The following is a 15,851-nucleotide window of genomic DNA, read 5'->3' as shown; positions in this document are numbered from 1 at the left end:
TGGACAGGGGCCCCGAGGGTGTGTGCCCCCCAGTTTAAGAAGCGTTCATGTGAGAAAAAGTGCTCTCAAAGAGCAAAAAATGCTACGTAAAGGTCAGAGAGTTTTAATGTGACTGTTGGCCGTCGCGGGAAGAGGAAGGCGAGCAAGATGGAGCAAGACGGATGTCAGGAGCGGAAAGGGAAGGGCGGGTGGAGGTCAAAGAGAGGGAATAGGGCACGGGTGGGGGCCAGGCGCCGGAACCAGACCTTGCCCATCGTTTCCTGGGTTTCCCTGGGCACCTCTGCTGGACCCCAAAGAGGGAGAGGTCTGAGCCTCTATGGTCTATGATTCCAGGGGATTTCTGTAGAGACTGGGAGGTTGGGGGAGCCCCATCCCTGGGAGCTGGTCAGCAGGCACAGGAGCTAAACCTCGTCCTGCAATAGTGGGACGGTGCATCCTGGCTGCTGGCTGACCAGGGCTCCCAGTGCCCCATGGAGGCTGCTGGCAGCTCACTGTCACAGTGAGCTGTATACTCATGGACTCCCTTGACATAGGGTGGCTCTCCTGCACCCACCATCCTCCCCAGGGTGTCCTCACACTCACCCCAGCACCAGGGATTGGGTCTCCATTCTCCTTTCATGGCTGTGGGGTGTAGTGTGTGAAATCCTTCTAGCAACCACCCTAAATCCTCCCTGCTGGTCCTTTATGTAAATTCTCCCAGGATAGCAGGGGGTGGGGGGGGGTTGGGAGTGGGTGGTGGGGTTGTTCCAGAATTCCCCAGGTGGGCATGCAGATTAGGCTCTGCTGTGACCTGGGGTACAGGGGTACAGACGCAGACCTCCTTAGCCTCCCTTCTGCTCCTTTTGGTATCTTTTTTAAAATTGCAAAGCTCCCATGCAGAAATACGCACACTTCGCAATATTACAAAATGTCTGAAAGCAAATATTTCCGAAGAATTGTGGGAACACAAGCAAACACCTTCCTTTCTTCCTCAGTTATTTCTGGGCAAAAGCAGATAATGAGTTACCCTTTTCACAATCAATGTTCAGTGGATTTTTGGCTACATTATTCGGAGCAAATATAAACAGGGTAAGTTAAAGGCATGGATTATTGCAAAATAAAATTGGGATACATGAAGCTTAAAACTCTTAATTTTAAAATACTCCTCACAATAGGCTAGAACTTGATCCTCTGTAATTCTTTGCAAACAGCTTTTGCATTTTATTATCGAATGTGTTTTATAGTGGCGTAGGATGAGATTTGGCTCGTGTTTTTGCATAAATATAATAAAAGGAGGCTTCCCAGTGAACACAGATTTGGGAAATAGTGTTTACTTATTTCTCTCAATTCAAAAGAGTGTGAACTGGAAATTTTTTGTTTCAGTAATTTTTTTTTTCTTTAAACACAAAGGCTGTGTATTGTTTCTTTCCACAAAGAACACAAGCTAATCTGGGGACAATTATGGTTTTGTATTTTTCTCTGGAGCGCAGGCCCATAGTGTGAACTTGCCAATCAGCAAACGAGGCTCCACGCTGCCCAGAAGGGCTGTGGACTCAGCATGGCAGAGACGGGGGACTGGGGCACCGGGCTCAGGACGGGACAGGTAGGGCCCAGGGGAACCTCTGGAGGGTGAGGGCAGGTGGGGTGAGGGGGACCATTGAGGTGTGAGGCGGGTGAGGCTAACACGTCTCTGTATTTTTATCTCTCCCTTCCAGAGACCTGCTGCAGCTACTGGAAGAGGACATGCTTATTTCAGGGGGTGGGGTGTTGGGGGGAAGCCTGGAATCTCAAAGGGGTCACTTTGGGTCTAGAGCTGGTAGGAGCCTTCAACAAAATGGCAGAGTCTGGAGTCAGCCCGGCCTGACTCAGGTCTGAGTCCTTTCTCTACCGTGCACTAGCTCTTTGACCATGGGCATGAGACTTTACCTCCTTGAGCCTCAAGTTCCTGATCTGCAGAATGGGGTAATAATAGGGCTTATTCCAAAAGATTTTTGTAAAGATTTACTGGAGGAGTAATGTATACAATTGTTGAATCACTATAGTGTCCACATGAACCTAGTATAACACCGTATATTAACTATATTGGAATTAAAATAAAAAACATAATAGTAATAATAAGAGATTTCCTGGGAAAAAATACCAAGTAAAGCATTTTGCTTGATGTCTGGCCTATATTGCAGGTATTGTGGTTAGTTCAAGTTAACCTGCACCACCCACACTCAGAGGACTGATTTGACAGGTCTGAACTTGGGCCTCAGTCTTCCTAGAATTAGTTATTTATGTCAGTCTTGATTATGGTTAAGAATTCCTAGAGGGTTGAGGCGCCCTTAACTGACTCAGGTACCTCAAAAACTCAGTCATTGTAGTTTGAAGTACACTTAATTTAATTTCTCTTTTAAACTAGCCATTTATGCCCTACTTTGTTCCTTCCTTTTGCCAAGGTTTTTTTTCTGCCTGGGAGTGGGAGGGTTCCCCGTTCTTGAACCTTCTTTGTGGCTTTTGGCAGGATTTTCTTTAGAACACTCTTCCTGCAATATGTACACCTCACCACCAGGTGGCAGTAGAGTCCCTGGCAGTCGGCGCCAGGACACCGCGACCATGATTTCCATCCTTGGGAGATATTTAAAAATGGATTTCTATTTATTAAATCAGTTCAATGAGATTAACCTACTCACCACCCCCAACGTTAAGCATGGCAAGCATCACAGCAGCTAATGAGACAAAATACAAAGTGTTTGGTACACTCAATTATCTTTTCTCAGCTAATCCCTAAAAAGCGTATAATCTGGTGCTCCCGTTCCTTCAGAGAAGGCTTTTTCTTCTCCTAACACCCAGGTTTGCTTCAGTTGGTCTCACCACCCCACTGCGGCTTCCTTCTGCTCTGGCTTCTTTTCACCTATTCAGCCAATACTTAGCATTCTTCTGCTCTGTGCCAGGCCCCGTGCAGTGTATGTTCGGTCCTGAACAAGCTCAGGGTCTAGCGGGGGCAGGCTTGATGCAGACAGAGCAGGAGGTCCCAACTCCAAATGCTACAGTGTCTGGGTGGGGCACAGAGATGAGTGCCGCAGGTCTGGGGTGAGAAGGGTAGGCACCTGGGGGGTCTCGGCCATCTGGAGCCTTGGGACCCAGCTACTGGGGGACACTGGCCACTCAACTCCACCTGATTCTGTTGTCAAGTGAAAAGATGGCTTTGTATTGCCAGATTATCCTCTTCTTCAAGAGAAATTAATATACTGATTTTTTTTTTTAAATATATAAGATCACTTACTTTCAATCTATTCCCAGGCCAGATTCGGCCCTCGGGTTGTGAGTTTGAGACTGTGAAAGGGAGGCCAGTGGCTGGGCCTGAGGGGGCAGTGAAGAGCTATGTCCAGGGGACTGTAGGAGCCTGAGGAGGGGAGCCCCAGCTCTGCCCTGAGCATGCACGCATTCATCCATTCAGCAAGTGTTCATTGTCTTCCTATTGTGTGCAGAGTTCTGTGCTGAATACTGGGGGTTCCTAGGTGCCGTCTGCCCTTCACGGAGCACACAGCCCAGTAGGGGAGACACATACCCAATGTCGCATTCCGCCAGCTGTGGTTTGGTTGTAAATTGTGTCTCAGGGGCCGGTGTACTGTGCAGTGAGAACCTGGGGATGGGTCAGGGAAGGCTTCCCGAAGGAAGTGACATTTGGTCTGAGCTCTGAAGAATAAATCGGGGTTTATCTGATCCATTTCCCAGGCCAGCTGCTCCCTCCTTCTGAGTTCTGTTTTTCTCTCTGCAAGTTCCTGCCTTTCGCTGTCCTCACATTCACCAACTCAGAGTTTGTCCCCTTTCCCCACCCCTAAGCCCTCAAGGTCACATGGAACATCTTCAAGGTCAAAGGTCCCCACTCATGCCTGCCCCTCCTGTCCATCCTCAGCCTCCCCTGGGTTTGTCCTGACCACTCCTTTTGCACATATCTTTCTTTGAACACTAAACGTTCAACAGAAAACACAACCATACATTTTCTGGTGTGTCCTCTTTGAAATGAGAACAAGGTCATGCCGGTCCCCAGCTGGGGCTCTCTGGGATCTCCGGGAGAGAGGCCCGCATCCTGGCTCCACCATCACAGGCTGTGTGACCTTGGGCGGGAGACCCTTTACAGATGGTACTTTGTATTTCGTGGACTGGTTTGTGACCGGGAGGTTTTCCTTGGCACTTTGCTATTGCTTCCCGCCCAAGTGGAAGACTCGAGCTGTTTCCCCCAATCCGATTGCTGAATGAATTCAGCGTGGTTTCCGTCAGTGAACCAGTGCACAGCGAAGCTTTGCCTTCAGCTGGGCCGGCGTGAGGCTCCAGGGTGAGAGGAGGGGGAAACGTGATGTCTTTGCTGGAAACCTCCCGGACGGGGCTCCTTAGAGGTGGACCCCAGTTCAGGGCCAGGTCTTCTGCTTGTCCGCTCTGGGACTGGCGGCCCTTAGCTGCCTGCCCTGACCCTCACCTTCCTCGGTGAGGTCTCGATGTTATCATTGATGACATGTGGGAAGTTCGCATCAGGGATTCAAGACGCCATTGTTCTCCCTTTGAATCGATATTTACAAATGCAAGCACGTGCATGAAACCCATGCACTTACCTGATGCGGATTAGCTATTCGTAATAATCAGGCTCACAGTCATTATAAATACCGCGCAGACATGTTTGCGGCTGGGGGCGTTGGTTCTGAGTCCGTCCTTGGGAAAGGTGGTTTGGGACGTCCAGGGGGATTCAGATTGTAAACCGGTGTCCCAGGGCCTGCTGAGGGGTGGGGCACAAGCACAGAACGGGCATGGGGGGAAGCTGCCCCTTCTCCCCACCGTGGGTGCTCCCTGCGGTCCCACTCCTACTCCTCCTGGTCCAGGCTGGATGGGCGGCTCCAACACCGCCAGCAGCCTCTCTGGGCTGCTCTTCCCAGCCCATGGCCATCCTCGGACAGACGGGGCTCTCGTCGTGTATGGCTTCAACCTGGATCTGAGTGCAGCTTCTCAGTCCCCATCCTGAGCGCCACCCTGACTCTACTATACCCAGAATCTAGGTAGGAGGAGGGCACTCTGGCCTCTGAACCCTCCTCCCCGCCCCCCCCCCCCCCCCCCCCCCCCCAATCCCCAGCTGAGTGCGAATCCTCAGCCAGGCAGTTCCCAGGTGTTGGGACAAAGCCTGGTTGAGCTATGAGGACCGAGGGGCCTGTGCTCAATGCTCCCCCCGCCCCATCCTCCCAGGAGGCCTGGGAGAGCTGGGTATACTGTGAAGTCCCACTCTGCCTGCTTCGGGTGTACACCTGAATGCTCACATGCGTGTACCACACATACACTTACAGTCCATCACGTGCACATACAGAGGTCTCTACCCGGACAGCCCTACCTATCCCCACGCCCTTGTGTGGGCCTTATGCTGTAGCACACTAATGCATATGCGCACACACGCATGCATACACACATGGAGCTACTGTTGGATGCTGTTGCACACCAGTGGAGGCTCCTGATATCCTGACACACGCATCTGAACACACACCTCCAGACTCTCCCCTTTCCTCTCACACGGTACAAATCACACCACCTCCTGCCCTCACTCACGGACACACATTTTCACCCCCCCACACACACACAAAGGACGCGCACCCTTGCAGGGACGCTCCCTGACCTTCCCAGGCACAGACACACAAAGGCATGTCCCCACACACCTGTGAGAACCTCCCACTTGCCGCAGACCCTCACACCCTGGCCCACCCCCTCCTCTAAAACGTGGCTCCGGGCCCCCCAGTGCCCCCCACAAGTACTCAGACAGCCGGCACGCGCACTGCCCCCCTCATTCGGGGGCCCTCCAAGAGTGCACTTATGAAAACATTCTTCCCCGTGATGGACTGCTTCCTTTGGGCCTCTTCGGCTCGTAACAGATTAAAGGCGAACAGGCATTTGTCACAGGGAAGTGTACCCAGTTGTGCTGGAAAATGGACTTTCTGCTGAGCGTGAGAGCTTGAACCTGTCACAGAGGGGAGAGCCCGTGTTATTGCAAGCCGCCGGCTGCGGGAGCCGCGGCAGGCGTTATCGGCTGTGGCAGGCGTCACCTCCGACTGAAAGGATCCCATTACGGTAAGTAATGGCTTCATCATAGCCAGTTTGTAATGGAGATGACCTCTCCCGTGTCCCCCTGGCCTCCCGGATGGATGGCACCTCTCCATGCCATGACTAACAGCACTCAGTTCTGCTCTCCAGTGGAAGGGCCACCGCACCCAGCTGGGACACGGAATCAGGTGGTGACGGGAAGAGGCTGCAGCCGGGGAGAGCGAGGGCAAGGGCGGGGTGAGGTGGAAGGCACCAGAAACTCCTGGGTGGGACTCTGGGTCCTGGTGGGGAAACAGACCCGGGGCTGCTGGCCCCAGCCCCTGTCCTGACTTGACTTCACTCCCTGCCTTGTCTCAGAGCATCACATTTACAGCGGAATGTGAGTGACAGTGAGTTTCTATTTCTTGGACTCTAGGGTCTGTTTGGTGTTTCCCATGCTTGATCTCTCTGCAGCCCCGGGAGGCAGAGCTGTTGTCTCCACTTCACAGAGGAGGAGGCTGAGGCTCGGGAAGAAGACAAGACTAGCCTAAAGTCTGGGAGCAAGTGAATGGCAGGACTGAGACTCGACCTCAGGCTGTGTGCCTCTGAAGCCAGTGTCCTTGGCTGTTACGTTCAGAGAGATTCCCATCAGCCTTTGGGGCTCCTTGTGTTTTTCTGCCTGGCAACTGTGTATGCTAGGTGTTTGACCTTCATTCCACAGCCAGCCATGGTGGGGGCCTGAAGGTCACCTTAGCCGCAGCCCAAAGTCAGGGTCTTCTGCAAGCCCGGACTGTGTATCCCGGGGGCTGCCTGGAGGGAGCCTTAGGGCTTGGGATCCTGGGACACCATCCCCGCTTGCTCCATGCTGTTCTCGCTCAAGCCAGTGGGACAGTTACCCAGCAGGGTCCAGGATCGAACATCTGGAGACTCAAGTGGGAGAACTAAAGGTCTTCAGGATCACAGTGAGTGCCTGGGGAAGAGGCTGGAGCTTAGGAACATTTGGGGTGGAGTCCTGGTTCCACCACCTGCGGACAGGATGAGCCCGGCGCCGGATGAAGCGTAGAAAGTGCCAAGTGGTCTCTGGCACCTATCAATGGGAAACGCTTGCTGTCATTTTTATTCTGCTGTAAATGGGAGCCTCTGACAAGGCGGGGAGTGAAAGAACATCAAGACAGGGTCTGTGTGTGGGGAAACCTCTGGGGGCCTCAGTTTCCCCACCTGGGCAATACCGAAGCCTCCCTTATGGAGGTGCGAAGATTAGATGGTGCTGTATGTTTGGAGAATCCCCAGGCCAGCCTGCTTAGCTGGTTGGGACTGGCTAAGTTGAGAAATACCTTCTACAAAGCTTCCTGGAGAGAGGCCAGGTGGGGGCTGCGTTGGGTCCCAAGAGTGTGGTCCATGGGTCGTCGTGATTGGAATCCACCATAGGATGGTGATAAGGATGGGAGGTAATGTCTGTTGAGCTCTGACTGTGACAGGCACGAGTGACACCCATGGATTTCTTAGGTAATTCTCCCCAAACTCGAGGCCATCGATAATCCATTTCTGTTTCCATTTTACAGATGAGGCTAGTGAGGTTAGCCACGTTGTCAGCATTGCCTAGCTGGAAGACCGAGCTCCTGGATACAGACTCAGGCCATGTGGCCTAGAGTCTGTGCCTTCATCCGTTCTATCGCGTTTGGGACATTTGGGAAGACCTCAAGCCTCTTCTCTTTGCCTTTGGATTACCATGTGATCACCCTCCCCCACCCTGGCCCCATTGCCTTTGGACACCAGTGTCATCAACATTTCGGTTCAGGGCAAGGATGGGGCCCATGGGCAGCAGGAGGGACAAGGCCCGAAGGCTCTGGGGTTACAGACAGGAGGGGGCCTGGGTAGGAGGCCCTGCCTCTGAGTAGCTAGCCTCAGAGTCTGCAGAGAGAGCCAGGTCAGGAGATTCCAAAAATGGGGCCTACAGAGGATGGTCATCTCTGCCACAATGCTGTCTGCAAGGCTGCGTGAGACAAGCCTGCTGTCACGTGACAGGAAGGACCCAGCCACTGGGTCTCATTTGCTGAGCAACACCATTCAAGGAAGGTCTAGCGAGTGCCTACTGTGTACCAGCAGTACACAGGGTGTACTGGTCCAAGCAGCCATAGGGTGTCATTCGTTTTGTAATATTTATTCAATAAGCATTTATTAAGTGCCCAGTGTGTACCGGCCTGGTGCTGGGATTCAGTGGTGAGCAAGACAGACATGATTCCTTCCTTCGTGGAGGCAAGCCAGACAAGGAGCTACAAAGAAGGCCCAGCTCAGCACCCTCCAAGTGTTCACAGAGGACGTCCTCGGCCAGGGGCAGGGACATCCCCTCCTCTTGTCCTCCTCCCAGCTCCAGGAAGAGGTAGTAGCAGAGTGCTGCTCTGGTTCTCAAATGAGGCAAGCGAGTTTCAGAGAGCTTAGGTGACTTGCCCAAGGTTGCACAGCTGCCGTGTGCTGGAGCTGAGCCTCGAGCCCAGATCTGCGGAAAGCCTGTGCTCCCGTCTCCCGGTGATGTCCCTGGGCATCCCGGGGCCACCCTGCCAAGTGGACTGGGTGGTGGGGGCAGCCCGGCCCTCTCCCTCTGGAGGGCGCTTTCTCCTCTCAACTCCGCTTCTCCCCCCAGCCAGACTCCCACAGCCCTTTGCCTTCTCTGCGGTTGGGGAGAGCTTATTCTCATGCTAATTGCAAAACTAATTGTTCTTATTGCAAAATCCATTATATAGTATATTTATATTGCAGATAATGAGCTGTTTGGATTAAATAGCTCACTAAAAGTCAATAAAAAGAAATTTGCTTTACTGTTCCTCCCCTCGTTTTTCACGGGCTCCGTTAGCACAGCCGTCCTTCTCCCTGAAGGCTAGAATTCATTAAAACGCCTGGAGCAGCGAGGGGGTGTCGCCGTGCATTTCCTCCCCCTTCCTTTGAAGACGCTTTGGAAGGAGAAGGTGGGAAGACAAGAAGCAGGTTCTTTCCTCGTTTTAGTGACGCACGGTGACTAACCAAGAACAGTGCATCTTAATTTCTGGCAGCGTCGAAGAGCATGGCAGCTTTAGACAGCAGAACCTGGGGCTCGAGGGGGTGGGGTGGAGCTGGGTGTGGGTGGGGACAGGGTCAGGAGCTGAGGGGCTGCTGTCAGTCCCCTCCAGGAGACCTCATGCTGCTGGGCTCAGCAGGAGGACGCATACTCTTTCCGAGGCCTGGCTTGGGGACAGGAAGGAGAGGGCAAGAGGATAGCTCTCGGGTCACGCTCTGGGTCACGCTCTGGGACAGCGGATATCAGGTTTGAAGTCAAGGGTCTGGACTTCCAGGTTCTGGCCCCTTCTGGTGCCGCAGCACCTCTGGTGGCTTCCAGAACTTTCCTGGTCTTTCTAGAACTTTCTCTGTCCTTGATTCTAAAGCTGAAGGTAGCTTGTTTAAGCTGAGCACCACCGGCAGGAGGCCTGGGGCGTGAAGCTGTGGGGTTACTAGCTCAGGCCCTTTGGTATCACTGAATTTCCCCGCAGTGAGGTGTGGATTTCCCAGGAAGGGCTGCGCTCAGGACTTGAACCCACATCCACGCCCTCAGCTGTCAGTGGCACTGCTCTGGGCCATCCAGGAAGGGCTGAGAAGAAGGGCCTGTTGCTGATTTCTTTCCCCAGGAGCCAAACTCACATGTGGTCTGCTGGAATGGCAGGATGTGAGCTCGCCGTGGCCTGGCCGAGGGCTGCTCGCTCCCTTAAACTCAAAACCACCGCTTCCTTCATTCACTCGGTAAGCAAGGTTCGAGTGCCTGTGATGGTCAAGACAGGGTGTTAGGCCTTGGTGACGGCTCTGAGTAAAAGCACACCAAGTCTTTATTCTCATGGAACTTAGTGGGGCAGCAGATTCCGATCACACAGGCCCAGGGATGAGTGATCCCTTATACCCAGGGAGAGGGCGGGAGCACGGAATCCCGGAGGACCGAGCCTGCATGCTGGGGCTGGAGACTTCCAGGGTCTGTACCATGGGATGGGGTGGACGGGAGTGGAGGGCGGGCTCAGGCCTGCCCCAGGGAGGGGGCAAGGGGCTGTGGTGGGATAGCAAAGAGGCCAGTGGGACACACGGGTCCCATGAGTGGCCCCGTGTGTCAAGACGTTAAGGGGTTTAACCTTCAGTGTGGGAACCCTGCGAAGCCATTGTGAGCCATTTCGAGGTTTACTCCGTGGGGGGAAGTGACCTGTGATTTGCAAAGCTCACTCTCACAGGGCGGGACATAACAGCAGGGAAGGTGGTGGAGGGGGCAGAAAGAACAGAGAGAGAACAGTTGGATGGAAGACACAAACTTGGGGAGGATGGGGGAGAGGCAGTTTGCCCGAAGGGAATCAGCGCCGCATTAGCAGGGAACAGGGATGCTGGCTGTCTTCCCACTCCGTGCAGTGCCGAGCCGACCATCACGCGGGGGCGCTGATCTGAGACTTGCAGACGACGGTGGTGTGGGACCTGGCTCCAACACCACAAAGAGTTCACCACACCATTGCTAGGAGCATTGGGACCTCGATGGCATCCCCAGGGATGCTCGGCTCAATGTCTGCAGAGCTGTCTCCTGGGAGCACAGCAAACGAAGGTGCTGGATCAGTTCTGCACAAATGCCCCAGCCTTGTGGTCCGGAGAAGCCCTGGCATTGGCCAACCTGGAGCAGGGTCTTCGGGGGACCCCCAGACAGAGCAAATAGCCTAAGAGCAAAGGGAAGACAGCCGGAGAAGGTCCTGCCCCAGGCAGCTGAAACTGCAGTAATCTATCATCATCTCTACACAGCAACTTCAAAGGGAGATGGGAAGGGAAAGGCGGCTGGGTGTCAGAGCGACTGGAGTGTGGCTGAGATCAAAGACAATGCAATGGGCCACCACCTGCCCCTCCCAGCCTCAGCACCACCCCCCGCCACCGACATTCTGGCATGGAAGTGTTCTCCGGGGGGAAACTGAGTCCAGATGAAGGGGCATGAGAAGCCCCTTGCAGGGCAGCTCAGCCCAGCCCCTCCATAGGGTTGGTGGAGTTCAGGGTCCCCGAGTTCTGATGTCCCCCCAGATACCCCTGGCAGATGATCAGGGACCCCCAGGAGAAAACAACACTCTCTTTGAGTCTCCATGGCACCCGCTGTGTGACTATGTGTGTGTCCGAGGTTCTCATCCAGTCCTTGGGGAAGCTGAGACACTGGTGTGGCAGTGGGATGTGGTGGAGAAGCACGACCCGATGGACGTGCTCCAGGAGAGGCTGGTTCTTTCTGATGCATCTCTGAGGTTGATTAAGAGTTGGAGATTGCCCTCCCCTTGCCTGGCCGGTCTGAGACCTGCCATGCTTGGGAGCAGGGGCATGGGCGAGTCGGTCCTTTGGTTTCGAGCTCTTCTTATGTCTCCATGGGACCCTGGATCGGGCAGGGTCATTGTCTGTTGACTTGTAGCCAGCAGTGTCCTGGTCCCGCTCTGAGGCCCCTCTCTGCCCTGGGATTTGGTGCTTCTGTGAGTGTCTGGGTCTCAGCAGATGGCAAGCTCCCTGGGGGCAGGCCCCTAGTACTGTCCATCCTTTTGGATGTAACTCAAAGTGAGCAATAATATGTGTTTGCTTAGTGAACAAATGAGGGACCATGGGACTGAATAACTATGGACGTTCTTAGTGGTCTGCGGTCAGAGTAATGAAGAGATAGCCTTCGCTGGGAGCCAGCAAGGACCGGGGGGGCCAGGGTCCCTAGGCTTTGGGGAGGGTTTAGTTTCCAATAAGCGGAAGTCAGGATGGGGACTTGGAGGAAGACCATGGGCCATGTTCCTGAGGGTCCAAGGTAAAGGCTCAGTGCTAATGTAGGTGACCGGAAGAGGGAGTGTGGGGAACCAGTGGGTTAGGAGGGCCTTGGAGAGTAACCGGCGTATGCTGGAAGTCTTTGAGTGTTACAGAGACAGAAGGAGCCCCGGGAGGAGCCCATGGGCTGCAGGGAACACAGAGCTCTCACATGGCTGGTGGGTCTGGAGACTGGAGGAGTGTGTACGTGTGTGTGTGTGTGTGTGTGTCCTGGGGCTCTACAGTTTGGAGAGATCTGGGAAGATTCTGGATCTGGGACTACAGGAGGCATTTGGGGGTTCCTCCGTGAGGTGCTGGAGTAAAGGGTGTGGTCCTGAGAGGTGGGGCAGCCTTGGGGCTCCTGGGATGCCAGACAGGGCCTCTGAGGGGGCTGGTGCAGGGTCTGTGGAATGTTGCGGGGGGGGTTGTTCCGTTGACCCACGTCTGCCCAAGCATTAAGCAGAGTGGCTGGCCAGGGAGTGGCTGGGGCAGCGGGCTCCTTCCCCTTCAGCTGGGATGAAAGAGTTTCTGTTCCTTTCCAGTTCCCTCCTTAGCAACTTTGCCTAAGGCAGGAATTGACCTGTGGGGCACACATGGGATCATCTGACCCAGCTGGCACAGCAGGTGGAGGGAACCAGGGGGCTTTGCCTTGAGCCCACTCAGCTTTCCCCTCTGCCCTTTATCTATGAAGGAGGAATTGGACACAGAAAATATAGGTTCCTCTCTGTGTGTGTGTCAGAGTAAGTGTGCACACATGTATGTGGGGGACAGAGTATGTGTCTGAATTTGTGTGTTTGGGGGGGTTTGTGATGGGTAAACTTACATGAAACGTCTCTGCGTGTGTTTGTGTTGCTCTGTGTGTGTGTGTGTGTGCGTGCGCACCCCTACTGCACGGTCCAAGGGCAGTAAGCGTTGTGCTTCCCCAGGGCAGGAGGGGCACCCGGGAGGGAAGGAGTGTGTGTGCGTGAGCGTGCCAAGCAGCAGGAATGACAAATGATTAATCTATAGAAATCTATATTCTATTCTTCCATGCGTCCACTCCGCCCTTCTCACGCTCCCATGCATCACCTCCGGAAATCCATCACCCAACTCCCAGCCAAGGACAGGCTGTGAGGAGCGAGTGCTTGCCTTATTGATGGACTTGCCTGTGCGTTTTACACATTTGGATATGCAGAGAAGGAGCACTTACTCGGGTCTCCTCGTTCATTCCCTCATTCACTTATTCCTTCCTTGGATCCCTGGTCCAGCAAATCATTCCTATATGCCTACTGTGTGCCGGCTACGGAGCCAGATGCTCAGGGCACAATAAGGAAGAAGGGAGAGAGAGTCCTTACCTTACGGGCCAGTGAGGCTTCCGGACAATATGTGGGCAATTTTGGTAGAATGTGATGCAGGAGGTATGGGGGGCTCTGGAAGAATAGAGTGGGTGGGGAATTAACTTGGTTTCAGGGTTGCAGAGGCTCCTGAAGGAGGTGACACCTCCGGGGAGCCCTGAAGGGTGACAGAACCAAATGAGAGGGAGAGGAGAGGGTGCACCAGCCCGAGAGAACAGCATGTGCAAAAGGACAGAAGCAAAGAGAACGTGCCCCCTGGGGGACACTAAGACTGGTTCAGTTGGCTGGGTCTGGAATGTGGCGAAGAAGAGGCGAGGGATGAGTTGGGGACACCAGCGTGAGCCTTAAGAGCTCCGTTAGGGAGGTTGGATTTCACCTCAAGGGCAGTGGGGAGCCATGGAAATATTCAGGTCGGGGTGGCATGACATTGTGTTTTATCAGGCAATCTCTGGTTGATGGTGGGGAGACCGGAGGCCACGGCAGCCGTTCCAGGAAGGGAAGGTGGTGACTTGGGTCAGGGTGGTGGTGGGTACGGAGGGGAGGGGGCTGAGTCCAGAGGTATTTTGGAGGAGGACTGAACACTGGGGCGAGGGAGGGGCATGCATAACCCCACATTCCTGGGCGGGTTATTCTACCCCTCTCGGCCTCAATTTCCCCATCTCTAAAGTGTGGATGACGATCCCTGGGGGCGGGGCCGTGTGACTCCGTCTGACTCAGTCTCCATTTCTGATCACCACTGGAGTCCTTTATGTCTGTGCTTCCTCTCCCACAGCTCTTTTCTAGAAGGTTTTGGGCGGATTCACCCCCAGGTGGGTGTTCCCAACCTGGGGGCAATCCCAATTGCGGGGGGGGGGGTTAGCCCCAGAGGTCATCCAGGCCCGCCGCCTGTCCACAGAGGGACCAACAGTCTCTCAGAGCCTGTTGTCCACCCCTGCTGGTATCCCAGAGCTCACAGACATGTCCTCAGGCAGGCGGACTTTCTGAAGTCACTATGTCCCCACCCTCTGTCTTCAGGCCCCAGGATCTCTGCTTCGCAGATGACTTTCTGTTCCTAGAGGTTATCAGGGAGACTGGGAACTTCCGGGCCATCCTGGGGCAGAAGGGCCGCCAGAGGGGCCCCTCAGAGGCTCTGAGGGCTGCTGCAGTTTCAACCGGCCCCTGTGTGGTGTGAGGAAACCCCCAGAGACAACCTCCCGCTCTGATTCCTCCCTAGGGCGGCCCCTCCACTCCTCATCTAAGAAATCTTGCTTCAGCGGATGGCTTCTGCGTATTTGGATAATGTTCCGTTTTGCAAAACAACCAGTCCTTTTATATGCAGGCAGGGTTGACGCTTATCACAGCAAAAACATCTTTTTTTCCCCCCTCTTTCCTCCCTCTCCCTCCCCTGTGTGCTTTGGACTAACACTGTAAGGCTTTGGAGCAAAGGCCTCTCCTCTGGGGAGTGGCAGCGAGAGACAGCTGCGCCCCATGGCGGCGGCTGTGTGCGGTCCCGGGAGCCTGGAGGGCATCCTGGCTGGCATTTTTGTCCGGATCTTGGAGGCATTGCTGCATTTGGGGGGGACATGGGGGCTGTGGGCAAAAGGGGCCCAGGCTCTTTTCAGGAAGGGCTGAAAAGTGCCAAGAGGAAAGCCCTGCACACTTAGAATATTTTCAAATTAAGTGACAGCAGGTGCAACAGGATGAGAGAGACGGCTTGTGTTTCTTTGGAGCGCTCCCTCCCAATTTATCACCACCTAATTTTTTTTCCCTTGGGTTTTCTCTCTCACACATTTTTTATCCCCATCTGACAGCGAAAGGAGGAATCGCATGCCTAGGTTATCTGTTTTGTTCGGGAATTAATCCCGTCGTCAAACATGGACTGAGGGTGAGCGGAGCTGGGCTGCCCCACCCTGGGCAGCCTCGGGGTCAGCACGGCCCTTCCAGCTGCAGCTCCCGGAGCACCTGCTTGGAGAGGGCGACCTGCAAGGAGAAACACAAGTTTTCTGATTTTCTCTGCCTGTCCCTGAGCCCCGGCCACGGCACCTTGGACAGAAAAACCCTTTAGGGATGGCTTTGCCCCAATCCTTGGTCAAGTTCATGGTGACGTTGGACATGAAGTCAGTGATTGGAGGTCATGCTGCCCCTCCGTCTGCCTCTGGTGGCTTTGAGAAGGGAGGCACGATCGCTGACCTCTCGGAAGGAGTTAATTCAGTGACAGTTGCCCTCTTGGGAAACCCTCCAATACTTAACTCTTTCCCCCACCACTGTGTTCCTGACGGCTGTCTCCCACCTTGCAAGTGCCCCGGGGGGGCAGCTTGAACTGCAGGCAGAAGCAGAGGAAAGCAGAGGGCTTCTGGGGTGCATTTGGGTTTTCAAAAGTGACCACGTGTCTTCCCTTTGTCTTATTCTTTTTTCCTCCTTACCTCATTTCTCTCCTTGCTCCCTTCCTTTTCCCTCTCCGGTGCTTCTTCCCGTGCTCCCTGCCTTCCTGTGCTCCTCTTCCCGCAGTTTTTGTGACAGTGATGAGTAAGATCCAATGGCAAATAAGACAGACCTGGTCTTTGCAATTTAGTAATCGCATATGGGGTGAGTTCTTGGATGGGGAGGCACAGGGCAGTCCCAGACTGTGGTTGGAGGGGAAGCTGCGGGAGCAAGGAGATGGACAGGGCGAGGCTCGGGACGGAAAGAGTACATGGGGCAGGGGGGTGGGAGCAT

At 54.3% G+C, this 15,851-nt stretch overlaps 1 long non-coding RNA gene across 1 annotated transcript in view; it reads left to right on the top strand.

The window, feature by feature from the left end:
* LOC123387321 overlaps window positions 1–4,966 on the top strand; it is a 117,457-nt gene extending 112,491 nt beyond the window's left edge. The window contains exons 2-3 of the long non-coding RNA XR_006601711.1: window positions 1,470–1,582; window positions 1,695–4,966. This is a non-coding gene — a long non-coding RNA (uncharacterized LOC123387321). The remainder of the gene's footprint in view (window positions 1–1,469; window positions 1,583–1,694) is intronic.
* The last annotated feature ends 10,885 nt before the right edge of the window (window positions 4,967–15,851 follow it).

The sequence above is a fragment of the Mustela putorius genome, unplaced genomic scaffold (genome assembly GCF_011764305.1).
Source record: "Mustela putorius furo isolate JIRA1106 unplaced genomic scaffold, ASM1176430v1.1 tig00003853_pilon_pilon_pilon, whole genome shotgun sequence".
Classification (NCBI taxonomy): Eukaryota; Metazoa; Chordata; class Mammalia; order Carnivora; family Mustelidae; genus Mustela; species Mustela putorius.
Note: the sequence above shows the minus strand (reverse complement) of the source record. Positions and strands in the feature narration are given on the sequence as shown.